The sequence below is a fragment of the Trichosurus vulpecula genome, chromosome 3, assembly GCF_011100635.1.
Source record: "Trichosurus vulpecula isolate mTriVul1 chromosome 3, mTriVul1.pri, whole genome shotgun sequence".
In the NCBI taxonomy this organism is placed as follows: Eukaryota; Metazoa; Chordata; class Mammalia; order Diprotodontia; family Phalangeridae; genus Trichosurus; species Trichosurus vulpecula.
Window position 1 is genome coordinate 98,009,558 of NC_050575.1, and position 13,913 is coordinate 98,023,470.

The 13,913-nt window shown below is 37.5% G+C and overlaps 1 protein-coding gene across 2 annotated transcripts in view; it reads left to right on the forward strand.

Moving 5' to 3' along the window:
- The window catches only part of GFPT2 (glutamine-fructose-6-phosphate transaminase 2), a 59,259-nt gene that overhangs the window by 7,511 nt on the left and 37,835 nt on the right, over window positions 1-13,913 (forward strand). The gene's annotated exons all lie outside the window — the stretch shown is intronic.

Here is a 13,913-nt window from a genome sequence, read left to right on the forward strand (position 1 = left end):
TAATTGATATCATATTACTTGCCTTCTCAACGGGTGTGGGAGGGACTGTAGGAATGGAAAGAATTTATAACTCAAGATTTTCTTAAATGAATGTTTAAAAATGTAAAAATAAATATAAAATGAATTTTAAAAAGAAAAGAAAAACTAGTTGAAATAGAAAGCTACCTGATGACACCACAACCCCATCTGAGCCACTTCCTAACCCACCCCTGTGCCCTTGTGCCTGACATCCCTTCCCTGGAACTCCCTGGCATCAACTTAAGGTATTTCAGTACCTTCAGTCATGGGGGCTTTCTGTCATGCTATCTGCCAAATCAATTTGTCTTAAAAAGGTGACTTGTATTTTGTGCTGCTTGCCTGGGTTGTCATAATTACTATTCATGACTCTGAACTATATATGTGATTCTTGCTTAATTTCCCTTGTCTTTTCCAAGTCTGTCAAAGACAGGATTCCATAAGGAGATGGGCAAATTGATCTTCAGCAAATTCCATAGTTTTAGAAAGTTTAACAGCATGGATATTATATTATTTTTTAATATTTTGAGAGCCAGTGTTCTTTGTACTACTTGGTACAATTAGCTTGAAGCAAACTCCCCAAACTCTCAGTGTCACATTAAAGCTGGAAAGGGATCTTAAAGATGGTTGGTTGTTGGGGCAGCTAGGTGGCTCAGTGAGTAGAGCACCAGCTGTGGAGTCAGAACGACTTGAGTTCAAATCTGGCCTTCGGCACACTTACTAGCTGTATGACCTTGAGCAAGCCATAACCCCAATTACCCTGCCTTCCCCCCTCCAAAAAGAAAGGAAAAAAAGAGGGTTGTTGTTTAGTTATTTCCTATTCTCTGTGATCCCATTTTATGACTTTCTCGTCAAAAATACTGGAGTGGTTTGCCATTTCCTTCTCTGCCTCATTTTACAGATGAAAAAACTTAGGCAAATAGGGTGAAGTGACTTGCCCAGGATCACACAGCTATTAAGTGTCTGAGGCCAGATTTGTACTCAGGAAAATGAATCTTCCTTACTCCAGGCCCTGTACTCTATCCATTATGCCACCCAGCTGCCCTTAAAGAAGAATTTAAATTAGACACTTTTTCTTTTCCATATAGCTTCTTGATTTAACTTAAACATTTATCCATTTTTGGCTACTAAGAAAATTGAGCTCATAGATTTCCCTGTGTCCCTAGGAATTAGGAGCTTCCTCTCTTTTTGTTCAAAAGATAATATGGTTTCCTAGTCTTTAAGACACTCTTCTTGAAAACATTACTTTTCCATTGATAATAGGGAAGTCTTAGATATTATAATTTAGACATGGTACTTCATTGGAATTTTAGAGCCAGAACAGAACCTTATAATCAAATAGTTTTTGGAATTCTGTTGGTGGTTGTGTTGAAAACAGAAATGAAAAGAGAATTTGTTGGTACTACAGTTAGTGACTATACTCATTTGAACTTTTGTGAATCTTATAAGCAGTAGAAGGATACTTCCCTGATGGAAATGTTAAGCTTTCTCTACCAATTCACATTCTGTCTTTATGGACTTTACATGGAGGTTGAGACCATCTGGAAGATTCTGAACATGAACTACTCTCTGCAGGATAAAGAGTGTTTGTTTTGGCACCAAAGGAATTGGGTTCAAATCTTGGTTCTACCATATCTATCCTGTATGAAATTGGGTCACTTAACCTTTCTGGATTTCTTCATCTGTAGAATAAAAGGGTTGTAGTAGATGTCTTTTAAAGCCCCTTCCAGCCCTAAATATATGTTCCCATACAGTCCTAATAATATATGTACAGTGCAAATATGTGTATATATACATCTACATATATATACACACATTCATACAAATTAGCTATGATTTGTTTTTTCAGCTTTTTTAATAAATTGGATAACAACTATCAAGAGGAAGTCTTATGTAAACTACATGCAGTTTCTAAATAATTAAAATGAATTTATTTAAGAAAACTTGAAACATCTGGAATCATCCTTGTGACTTTGTGTGTCTTTGTATGTGTTGGATAAAGAATGACCTGCATTAAAATCAACTTACTAATCTTATAGCTCAGGGAAAAGGCAAGTAACTCAGGATAAAATAAAAAACTGGATGACTGATTACTTATAGGAATTCATATGATTGTATGATTTCCCTGCCCCAATCTTAACACCGTTATAAGCTTTTTTTTTGGAGCAACATTAGAAAAAATATGCAGTAGGAATAGTATAGAATTGACTCCTCAATACCAAGTATAGAAAATAAGCTGAATTATGAATCCGTATCAGCTTTTAGGTGACTCAGGGGGGTTTCACCAAAGAATCAGACTAATCAGCCTGGTTCTGGTTGTTCTTTCTTCTCGAAGAGGACCAAAATGACGTCACTATGTTGGAGTCAAGATACGATGTGTCAGACTGTGGATAATCAGACCAATACGAACTTGCAAGGCTCTGCCACAGGTCAGGCACAAATTGTCCACATGAATATTTGGATTGATGTCTCTAGATTTGCACAGTTCATGTTTCTTTTGAGCTACTGAAATTCTGCTTTGCTCAAATAGCACAGCACCTTCTTTGATGAAGGCATTTCTGTTCCTTTTCCAGTCTCTCTCATGTCTCACTACAGTGTCTCCCATGGAGACCAACCAGTAATGTATAAATCAATAGGCCTTTTATTGTAGATCATGTGTGTGTTTTTTAAACTCACACAAAATAAAGCAAAACTGCATAGGGCAAGGAGAAAGCAGAGGCAATAAAGAAAGGACACAGCCAGTTTCATTACAGAGGCATTAAGTGTGGTTATAGTCTTCAGACCAGAACAGGAAGACAAAAGGAAGTCAATGATGTTAGCCCTTGGTGTTGGCATACCTAGTTTTACCAAGTTCTCTATCACAGCTAGTTGGTGCATCATGCCTAGGTCATAGTTATTTTCTTAAGCATGGCTTGCTGAGACAACTGAAAGTTATGGATTTTATAGGGAGGGGGTAAGATCTCACTTTGGGGAGGATGGTTGACTTCCTGAATCCAATGCTACAGGTGGGAAGATGCTGGGTAATGAATGTTGGTAGAGGCCCTGATTGGAAGATATTTATCTTCTACAACCATGGTATAAAATGCAGGGTGTGGGTGTTAGACAGGAAAAGGGGACATGCCCAGTGTCCTGAGCAAAGATAATCTTGTGTTAATGAGCCTCATGGGTCTCAGAGAGGTTCATAGGTTTATTTATTCATTTTTTCACTTCTCACGATAAGGTATTAAATATGTATATACATACACATACACACCCACCCACCCCCACATATATAACTCATAAACTCCTAAGCATTGGTCTCTGATATGGGGTTTACTCACTCTAGGGGGTGCACAAGACTTCATTGGGATCTAGGAAGAAAGTATTAGAACCCCTCTTTAAATTTTTTAATTTAAAAAAAGAAAGAAAACAAGCTTTACCAATACTTAATACACAGATTGCCACTGGTGCTTTCTCTTGGTCTGTTTTTCAGTGGCTGTGTGTCATGTAAATAAAGTATGGGGGGGGAAGGAGTTTTATAATGTGAATAGGTAGACAACAGTGGTGCCCTGACTTACTTGCTTTCATTGTGTTGTCATATGCATCAAGTTAACTGGATTTATGTGTTATATCTTCTAGTTTTAAGGAAACATCCTTACCACATGGACAAGTGACTCTCCAACTTATTCCTTTTTCATGAATTCGATAGTTATACATATCAGACTTTTATTAGAGATGATAAAGTTGATAAAGTTTAGTGAAAAGATTTTCCCACAGGCTTTGATTAATTCATTTTGTTTATATTGAGGGTTATAATTGTTAAGTTTGATTTTCTCCTACCATATTATGTTATATTAATTATATTTTTTATCTATTCACGTGGGTAGACACATACTCACGTCTGAACCCTCTCCCGTCCACACAAAATAGATTCCTGAACTGTACTTGTACTGATATACTTTCAAATGTTCCCTCTCTTAAAAAAAAAGCAGGACCAAAAGAACAAACATACCATGATTGGAATATATAAATGAAGACAACAAAACGCAGGTCAGACACAGTGGACAATTTCAGTCCCAAATTGCTAAAATTAAAACATAGATCTTTTCTTTTAACAAGTGGTAAATTGCCCAAATGGAAAGTCATACATGTTTTCAGTCACTATTTTAGGCAATTATATACATACAGATATACATATGTGTGTCCGTATGTGTGTGTGTCTGTATGTGTGTATACACACACACGTGCACTTTTTAATGGAAGTTAACTGGTAAGAGAGAGTATAATTTAGTTGGAAGTAACTGATGCGTCCAAATAAAATGTATACATGTTTAACTTTTCTGTCTTTCCCTCATTTCTAGAGGGAATTACTCTTTCTCTATACCTCATACCCTAACCTCTTCGTTAGTTTGAATTTTATATATGGCTACCACATTCAAGGTACAATAATGATTTCCTTTCATCAGCATTATCTATTTTCTACTATTCCTCTTCTCTGAAGTTTTTCACATTATACCTAGACATTTTTTGTATGATGGAACATCAAAGAGACAATAATCTTTTTACTCCTTAGAGAATATAAACATTGAGTTACCAAGACTGATGGCTGGTTTGCCTGGCAAAAATTTTGACCCAGTGCTGCCTTCTTTTATAGGAAAGTTCAAAATTCCTTAGTGGTAATTTAAAAAATGTGTGTGTGTGTGTATGTGTATGTGTATAAATCTACTGACAAAATATCTTGTTTTGCTATACAAGGTAATATTGAAGTAATGGTCAATTTCCCTTGTTTTTTCTTTTTTTATTTTTTTAAGAATTCTGAATTTATCAAACATCAAATAAAACGCACATTTCCATATGCTTAGTAGAACGGAATAAAAGTATTGTATAGGAAACTGTGACTCCATTTTATATAGTTTGCTTTTCTCTATAAGTGTATGACAAATTCCATGTAGTTTTTGAAGCTTCCTTGCTTGTTTATGATCCTTTCTCTTCTCTTCTGTGCATTTTAAAAAATGCTTCAATGACCCTCTTTTTTCCCTCTTTTTTGGCTACCCTATCTGTAGCTTCCATAATTCTCCCATCCACCCTTAAATGTTGCTTTTCAGTATATTTCATTGTATCTACTACTTTTGCTTCTAATTGTAGTTGAAGAATAGTGCATGAATAGTGTGTGTGTGTGTGTGTGTGTGTGTGTGTGTGTGTTCATTTTATATCAGATTAATTTCTTCCTGGCTGCTTCTAAGTGCTTCTCTTTATTGTTGAAACTCTGGAGTTTACTCTCTACATTTCTGAATGAGTAAAATTTAGGGCTCTCCCTACCTCTTGACAGCCTATGCATTATATTAATCTGCACTTTGCCCTCTGTTTTCAATACTTCCATGGAAACTTCTCATATGATGTTGAACTATGATATTGATGCACTTTGTTGCTTAATATTTTTCTGGTTTTTCTGAGCTGTGTCCTTTAGTTTCATTACCTTTGTTGAGCTCTCAAATGTTTTTCCAATTGTGCTGTTGTTTAATTTTTCTACTGCCTAGGCAATTTTTTCATCCATCTGGATCGTTCTATTCCTCAGAGGATTTTATTAAGATTTTCTGCCAAACATTCCAAACTGTTTGAGTCCCATGTTTGTATTTTTTTGTTTTTTTTTCCTTTGTTGATTTTAATTCCATCTTTATAGATACCAGATCTTCTTTTGTATCTCTTATTCAAATTATTAATCGCTGGAGATTTTTGTAATACATTCAGTTTTGGTTTTGGAGGTCTTGTGTTAATGTGGTCTTCTTTCCTTCTGTGGTCTCCTTGCTTTCTTTTGTCCTATAACAATTATTGTATGTATATTATTGTATGTAATGGAGATTTTGTTGTTGTTACACATTTTTAGTCATTCTTTTCTCTATTTTGCAAGGTAATTTTCCCATATGGATTTCTTTCCTTTACCTTCTCTTTGTCCTTCTTTTTCTTAATGCATATTGTGGTGTTGAAGTAATCTTAAAACCTCTTGATGTCAAGTCTCATTCTCTTGTCCTTTATGCAATTTCTGATACAGAGATACTCTCTTCTCCTCACCAAGATCAATCCTTCTACTTGTACCCATGATCTCATCTCCTCCAATCGCTAGCAGATTGCCTCTGCAATCGTCCCCCCCCAATCTTCAATCTGTCCCTATCTGCTAGTTTATTTCCAAATGTCTACCAACACTTCTTTTCAATAGTATTTTATTCTTTTCAATAGTATTTTATTTTTTCCAATCACATGTAAAGACACATTTTAATATTCATTTTTTAAATAAAATTTTTGAGTTCCAAATTTTCCCCCTCTCCTGCCCCCTTCCCTAAGAAGGTAGTAATTTGGTATAGGTTATATATGCAACATACCTATTCTTAAAAATGCCTCACCTCATTTACCATTACCTTAAGCTATTATCCTATATCTCTTTTCCGTTTTACAGCCAAATGCCTTTTAAAAAAGGCTTTTTTTTCAAACTCATTGCCTCCTCTTCCTCTCCTTTCACTTGCCACTCCACTCCTTACATTCCTACCTTATCACTCACTGAAGTGACTTTCTCCAAAGTTACCAAAGATATCTTAATTGCTAAATGCAATGGCCTTTTCTCATTCCTCATCCTTCTTGAATTCACTGCAGAGCACTAGAACACTCTCTCCTTTCTAGGCTCCTGAACCTGTCTAACCACTCCATCTCAGTATCTTTTGCTGGATCATCATCTATATCCCATCCCTTAGGTGTGAGGGTATCCTCATGGTTCTGTTCTGGGCCCTTCTGTTTATTCTCTCTCAGTGACTTTATCCGAAGGGTTTGATGATCATTTCTATACAAGTGACTCAGATCTATATATTTAGTTCTGGCTTCTTTTCTAAGTTCCAGTCCATATCACCAACTGCTTAATTAAAGGGCATTTAGCACTGAACATCCTGTAGGTCTCTCAGACTCAAATTTATCTGAAAGAGAGCTCATTATCTTTTCTCCCCAATCGCATTTGTCTCTGAATTTCCCTGTTTCTGGCGAGGGCACGACCAGCTTTCCAATAACTAAAGTTCACATCCTCAGAGTCATCCTTTAACTCCTTATTCTTCCTCACTCTACCTATCTGATCAATTGCCAGCTCTGCTCATTCTACCTCTGTGATTTCTCATACATCCTTCTCTTTTTTTATACATCTGACAAATACCATAGTTCAGATTCTCATCAACTCTCCTGGACTATTGGAACAGCTTCGTAATTGGTATCCCTGCCACAAGTTATGCCCCTCTTCAATCCATCCTCCATGCAGCTGTCAAAGTGATATTCCTGAAGCATGTCTGACCATTTCATTTCCCAATGCATTTATTTCCAGTAACTCGCTACTGCCTCTAGGATCAAGCACAAACTCCTCACCTTGTCTTTTAAAACCCTTCCCCTTCCAAAAAACTCATGATGGAAACTGCTATCCACGTCCACAGAAAGAACTAAGGAATCTGAATGCAGATCAAAGCATACTATTCTCTTCTCTCTCTCTCTCTCTCTCTCTCTCTCTCTCTCTCTCATTTCTTCTTTCTCATGCTTTTTCCTTTTGGTTCTAATTCTTCTTTATAATGTGACTAATGTGGAAATATCTTTAATATGATTGTACATGTATAGCCTAAGAAAATAAACCTTCACCACTAAGCTTCAGCCTTCCTTTCCAGGCTTTTTATGGCTTATTCCTCTTCTCACACTCTACTGTGTAGTCAAACTCAACTTGCTGTTTCTCACACCTAGAATTCCATCTCCCATCTCTATGCCCTTGTAAGGGCTGTCCCCTATGTCTGGAATGCATGCCTCCTCACTCCTTAGTGAGAGTCTCTACTTTACTTAAAGGGTCAACTCAAGTAGTACTGCCTACATGAGGCCTCTCCTGATCTCCTTCCCCCTACCCCAAATAACTTTTACTCACTTTGTATATATACAGGTTATCTCAAAAGTCTTAGTATAGTTTTAAGCTTTAGCTATTTAAGCTTTAGTAGCTTAAAACTACACTAAGACTTTTGGGACACCTGTATACATTTCTATATGCTTTTATGTGTATACGTTGTATACATTATGATTTTTGTCTTTGTATCTCCAGAATCTAACATAATAGATTAAGTAGACACTATGAAGGACAGAGGTAACCTACCAGTTCTTAGACCTGTGGAGACCACTCTGAATTAAAGTAGTCCCATGAGGTTTGGGCCCACAGCACCATGAGATAACCCATGAAGGTTACAGGGCTTGAGTCTATCCTGCATGTGGTCTGGTTGACCACAAATGCCCAATCCTAAATTGGGGCCACATCAGGAGTAAGCATAGGCTTCCAGGTGAGAAGGTGCCAGAAACATTTCTATTAATCACAGTGAATAGGCCTTTCTTTGTTTCAGGTCCTATGCTCATTCTAAGATAGATATTTTGGCTTGGTCCCAAAACTGCAATTCAGGCACCCTACAAACTACATCTTAAAAATATCAGGGAACTATTTTTGCCATAATTTAATTTTTTTATTTTTCAAAAAATTTATTAACAAATTTCATTGTGGCACAAGGCAATTCCCTAAAAATGGATACCCTTTCAAAGTGCATTCTCTGAAAAAAATATCAATTGCTAACAAAAAGAAGGGATTTCTCCTTTCAGTTGGACAAAGTAGTTCAACATTGACCATCACATTTATCTACAGTTTTGGTGCCTCTCTAAGTTGGCTTTGTTCATTATTGAAGTTATTGTATATATTGTTTAGAATATGCTTTTTTCATCCTGCATCATTTCAAATTAATTTCCTAAGTTTCCCCAAATTCTCAATATTCATAATTTCTTATGGGACAGGAATATTTTATTTGCCTGCCCAAATATGTTCAGCTATTCCTCAGTTGCTGCTAGCCATAATTTTAAATGTCTTTTTTCTTTTGGTTAATTTTTATCTAAACTCTAACTGTAGTTCTGACTGGTGCATATGCAGTGTTCTAAGCCTTTCCGGTCCAAAGATCATTCTCCTTAGCTGATAAAACAAAAGGAAAATAAGAATTACACACTTTCAGTTATTGTTTGTCATTCCATCTTCTCTGAGCAGTAGTCCTATCCCTCTGATTATCTTCTATCCCCCAACACAGCTAAAAACAAACTCCACCCTTTTTCTTATCCTTACCTTTCTCCTTATGAAATTAACCTTAGCTCCTTTGGATACTTAACATTCCTGAGTTCTGAAAAAAAAACCAGGATCATGCCATGCTTTTGTAGTCATCCTAACCTTCCTGCTATCTTCTGTACATTTCCTTTTGAGAAAGCCACCCTTTTCCTCTCATTAAAATAGTTTTTCCTAATGTCTTCAAAATTTCTCTCTTGAGTGTTTCCTATTCTTCCTGGGTTGACATCCCCTGTAGAAATTTTAGTTAATATGAATATGAATTATAATCTTAGGCTATGTAGAATATAGCAATATTTTATATGTGTGTATGTATATATGCTTTCTGATCCCTATTTTTTAATTCAGCAAGCATCTGGGTTTTTAAAAAGTTTTTTTTGATCCTTTTTTAAATCCAATAGTCATTTCTGGTCATCAAACTTTCATTTTTAATGAAGAAAATAAGCACAACCAACCACACAAAGTCTGCCTCACAGCACATGCAACATTCTATACCCACAGTCCTCTATCTCTCTCCCAAGAATAGGAATATGTATTTTGTGCTTCTTCTAGACAAAGATGCCTTTTCTTTGCATCAGCAGCACTTAGTACAGTGCCTGGCACACAGCAAGCACTTCATAAATGCTTGTTGACTGACAGACTTATGCTTAATTAGCCTTTAAATCCCTTTAAAATCCTCTCTCCTCAAAATCTAGGGTGTTTGTCAAATTATCCCTAGTTTCCTTTCTCTGTCACAAATGCTAAGATGGAGTGGTCACTTTCCTCTTAGTTCCCCAGTTGGTCACTTCCTGCCTCAGCAACCTGTTCCTCCCTGTTGCTGAGGATCAGATTGAGAATAGAATTTTCCCTTGTTTGTTCCTCCACTTTTTGAAGGATAGAATTATCATTAAGAAGGGAAAGCTTCAGTGAATACCTGGATAATTAAAGTTCTCCATCAAGATTATATCGTTCTTTTGTGTCAGGTTTGTTTGATCTATTTCCCAAACTCTTCATCTGCTTCCTCTTTCTGTCTAGGTGGTCTGTAGTATATGCTGATGAGCCTATCTGTCCTGATCCTGCCTCCATTAGTCTTCATATTTGCATCTTCACTATCATGCTTCCCTCTTCTTGTTCCTGGATTTCTTTATGAGTATATTTTCTTAGTATATGATGTTACCCAATTCCCCCTTTACCTGTCCTGCTTCTTGTCAGTCATTCAATAAACATTTATTAAGCATCTACTATGTGCCAGGCACTGTGCTAAGTACTTCGAATACAAAAAATAAGGGCAAAAGACAGTCTCTACTCTCAAGGAGCTTACAAATTTAATGGAGAAGACAACATGCAAACATACAAAGCAAGTTGTATACAGGATAAATAGGAAATAATTAAAAGAGGGAAGGTGCTACAATTAAGAGGGGTTAGAGAGGGCTTCCTGTAGAAGGTGGGATTTTAGTTTGTGCTTAAAGAAAGCCAGGGATGTCAATTGTCTGAGAAAAGGAAGAGAGAAAATTCCAGGGATGAGAGACAGCCAGAGAAAATAACCAGAGCCAAGAGATGGAATCTCTTGGGGGAATATCCAGGAAACCAGTGTCACTGTATCAAGGATTCCACAACGAGGAATAAAGTGTGAGAAGATTGGATGCATAGGAGGAAGATAGGTTATGAAGTACTTTGAATGCCAAATAGTGGATTTTGTTTTTGATCCTGGAGGTAATAGGAAGCCATTGGTCTTTATTGAATAGAAGAGTGACGTGGTTGGACCTGTACTTCAGGAAAATCACTTTGGTGGCTGAATGGAGGATGGGTTGGAGTGGGAGAAGACTTAAGGCATTCAGATCCATGAGCAGGCTATTCTAAGAGTCCAGGCATAAAGTGATGAGGACCTGTACCAGAGTGGTGGCCAGTGTCAGAGGAGTGAAGGGGTATATTCAAGAGATGGTGCAAAGGTAAAATTGACAGGCCTTGGCAACAGATTGGATATGAGAGTGAGAGCTGATGAGGAGTCAAGGATGATACCTAGGTTATATGAGTCCAAGGGACTGGGACAATGGCATTACCCTTGACAGTAATAGGGAAATAAGAAGGGAGAGGGAAGAAGGTTTAGAGGGAAAAATAATGAGTTCAGTTTTGGACATGTTGAGTTTAAGATATCTGATAGTCAGTTGGGGATTCAAGATTGGAAGTCAGCAGAGAGGTTGGGGCTGGATAGGTTGATTTAAGAATGCCAGCATAGAGATGGTAATTAAATCCATGGGAGCTGGTGAGATCACCAGGCAAAGTAGTATAGAGGGAAAAGAGGAGAATGCCTAGGTCAGAATTATGTGGGGTTTTAAATTCAGAGTTGCATTCCAGTCATGTATCACATCTCAGTAATAGCTATGAGGTCAATTCCTCATGAATTAAAACATCTGGGTTATCTTGCTTGTTGGCCATACTATGTGCATTGAAAGTAGAAATTTGGGACAATGGATCATAGGATCATAGATTTAGAACTGGAAGGGACCATAAGAATATAGAAGAGACCTTAGAGTCAAATTCAAGTCCTTCATTTTACAGATGAAGAAAATGAGTTTCAGAAAGTTTAAGTCTTTTGCTCCCAAAACTCCAGAGGTAGCCTATGTCTGAGGCAGGACCCAAACCTAGGCGTTTCTGACTCCACTTCCAGTACTCTTCTTACTACACCACATACCATATCCTTGTAATGGCAAGCAGAGTGGGACCTTTTGCTGTTTTTTTTTGTTTTGGAGTGCTTCTCAGCACTAAGGTAATCAAGTGCCTTTCAGTCTTGCCTTTTTTTCACTCAAGAGTCTTTGATTGAATGGGGAGTCTTTGATGACCTGCTTAAGTCTGGGAAGGTCTAGGTCACATGAGTTTGAATCACATGGTTGTGATACCCTCTGACCCTGAAGAAGAGTTTATACTCTGAGATTAGCATTTTGCTTAGGGCTCACTCATTGGAAGGGTGTTGGTGTGGAGACTCCGGGTAGCCCTTAAGGAGCCCCCTGGCTTTGAAAACCCAGATGTTGGTGCTTCTCTTTCTAGTAACTATGTATATATAGCTTTGGTCAGACAGCTAGAAGCCTCTCTGTTGGTTTGTGTTATTTGCTCTGTTTATATTTTCTCAATTTGTAATTGCTGTTTATATTTGCTCTGAAGTTCAGGGCGCTGACTTTTCCCCCTGAACTAAGTGAATGATATATGTAAGTTTAATTAAAGTGAGATTGTAAACCCCTTAATGTTGCTTTCCTTAGAAAAGCAGATCAAAGAACCTGTGCTAGCAGCCCTCCTGTGTGCTTGTGTTATTGGCCTTACACAGCCATAGTAGCTGCAAGTAACATTGTTGTTACAATCTGTTGGATTTTATCATCCATCTGGTTCCCTTCTTGGATTACGTCTCCTGTGTATTGCTGGGTGTCTCAACTACTATTCTTCCTAAACTCTTTGGTATGCAGCTTGGAGTATAAACACACAGTTTCCTCTCTCTGTCTTCTTTTTCATAGGATCATCAGGTCATAAAGCTAGAACTGGAAAGCACCTTTGAGGTCATCTTGTCCAACCCTTTCACTTTACAGTTGAGGAAACTTGACCCAGAGAGGCTGTCAGAGTTATCAAACACAAGTCCCACAATACTCCCATAGCCAACCTGAACCAGATTAAAATGTAATTGGGAAATATTTAACAAAATAAGTAAAAATAAAATAAAACATAATAATACATTTTAAAACTGAGTCAATATGACACCCTGAGGGATCCTTGGATACGGACTAGCAGCTACTATTTCTATTTGAATTTGAAACTACTGAGTTAAGTGACTTGTTAAAGGTCACAGAACCAATAAATGGCATACCAGGGATTCAAATACAGGTTCCCCAACCCAGAATTGCTTCTATGTTTAATATCTTTTAATTAGGAAAATTTCCTTTCTTCTCTGATGTAGTTTTTAATTTATTTGGCACAAGTCTGGATATTTTGAGCTGGTGTAGGGGAGATGGTCTTTGGTGGAACCTTTAAGTCATCTGTCTGGATAACCCCATTAAAGAGAAGTTGTTCTGCAGTCAGAACTGGGACTTTTATTCCGGGAGCCTTAGACCTACTTATTTGACTCAGGCCTATGGATAAAATGTTCTGATAAAAAGAACCCAACTCATTTTTGCTGAGCTCAATCCCTCTGGGCCCAGGTGATCACTCCTCTTTCCCAAGAACTTTCAGTATCCATGTTAAGGGGAAGGACCATTGTCTTCTGGTCTGACTTAGGCTACGTCCCTCAGTGTACCCCAAATTTCAGTGGGTCCAACAGCGTGGTCATAGGGGCTTCATCAATCTCTTTATTGATTGGTCTCCTGGGAGAGGCTTGCAACCTTACAGGCTACCAGCATGGATGCTTCCTTAAAGAAATTCAATATATATAGAAAGACGCAAAATTAGGAAATGTCTTTTTTTAATTAGTAAGAACATTGGATAAATGCTATGTTGGTACAATACTAGGAATAATGCGTAATAAGAATCAAGTAGAAAGGATGTTTTATTGAGAAAGAAAAGCACAGACGAGGCAGTGTGGTGTAGATGGCTCCAGAGCCGAAGGGATAGTAGAGGTCATGTGACCCAACCCCATCATTTTGCAAATGAGGAAACTGAGGTCTGGGGGGTTAAATGATGTGTCCAAGATTACACATGTAGTAGTAAATGCTGGAGGTTTGTTTAAACCAAGTTTCTGTGACTCTGGAGCCATGAATTGCAGGTGCAGAATGAGGCTTATATTATCAGGCATGGCAGTGGGCTGAGGTTC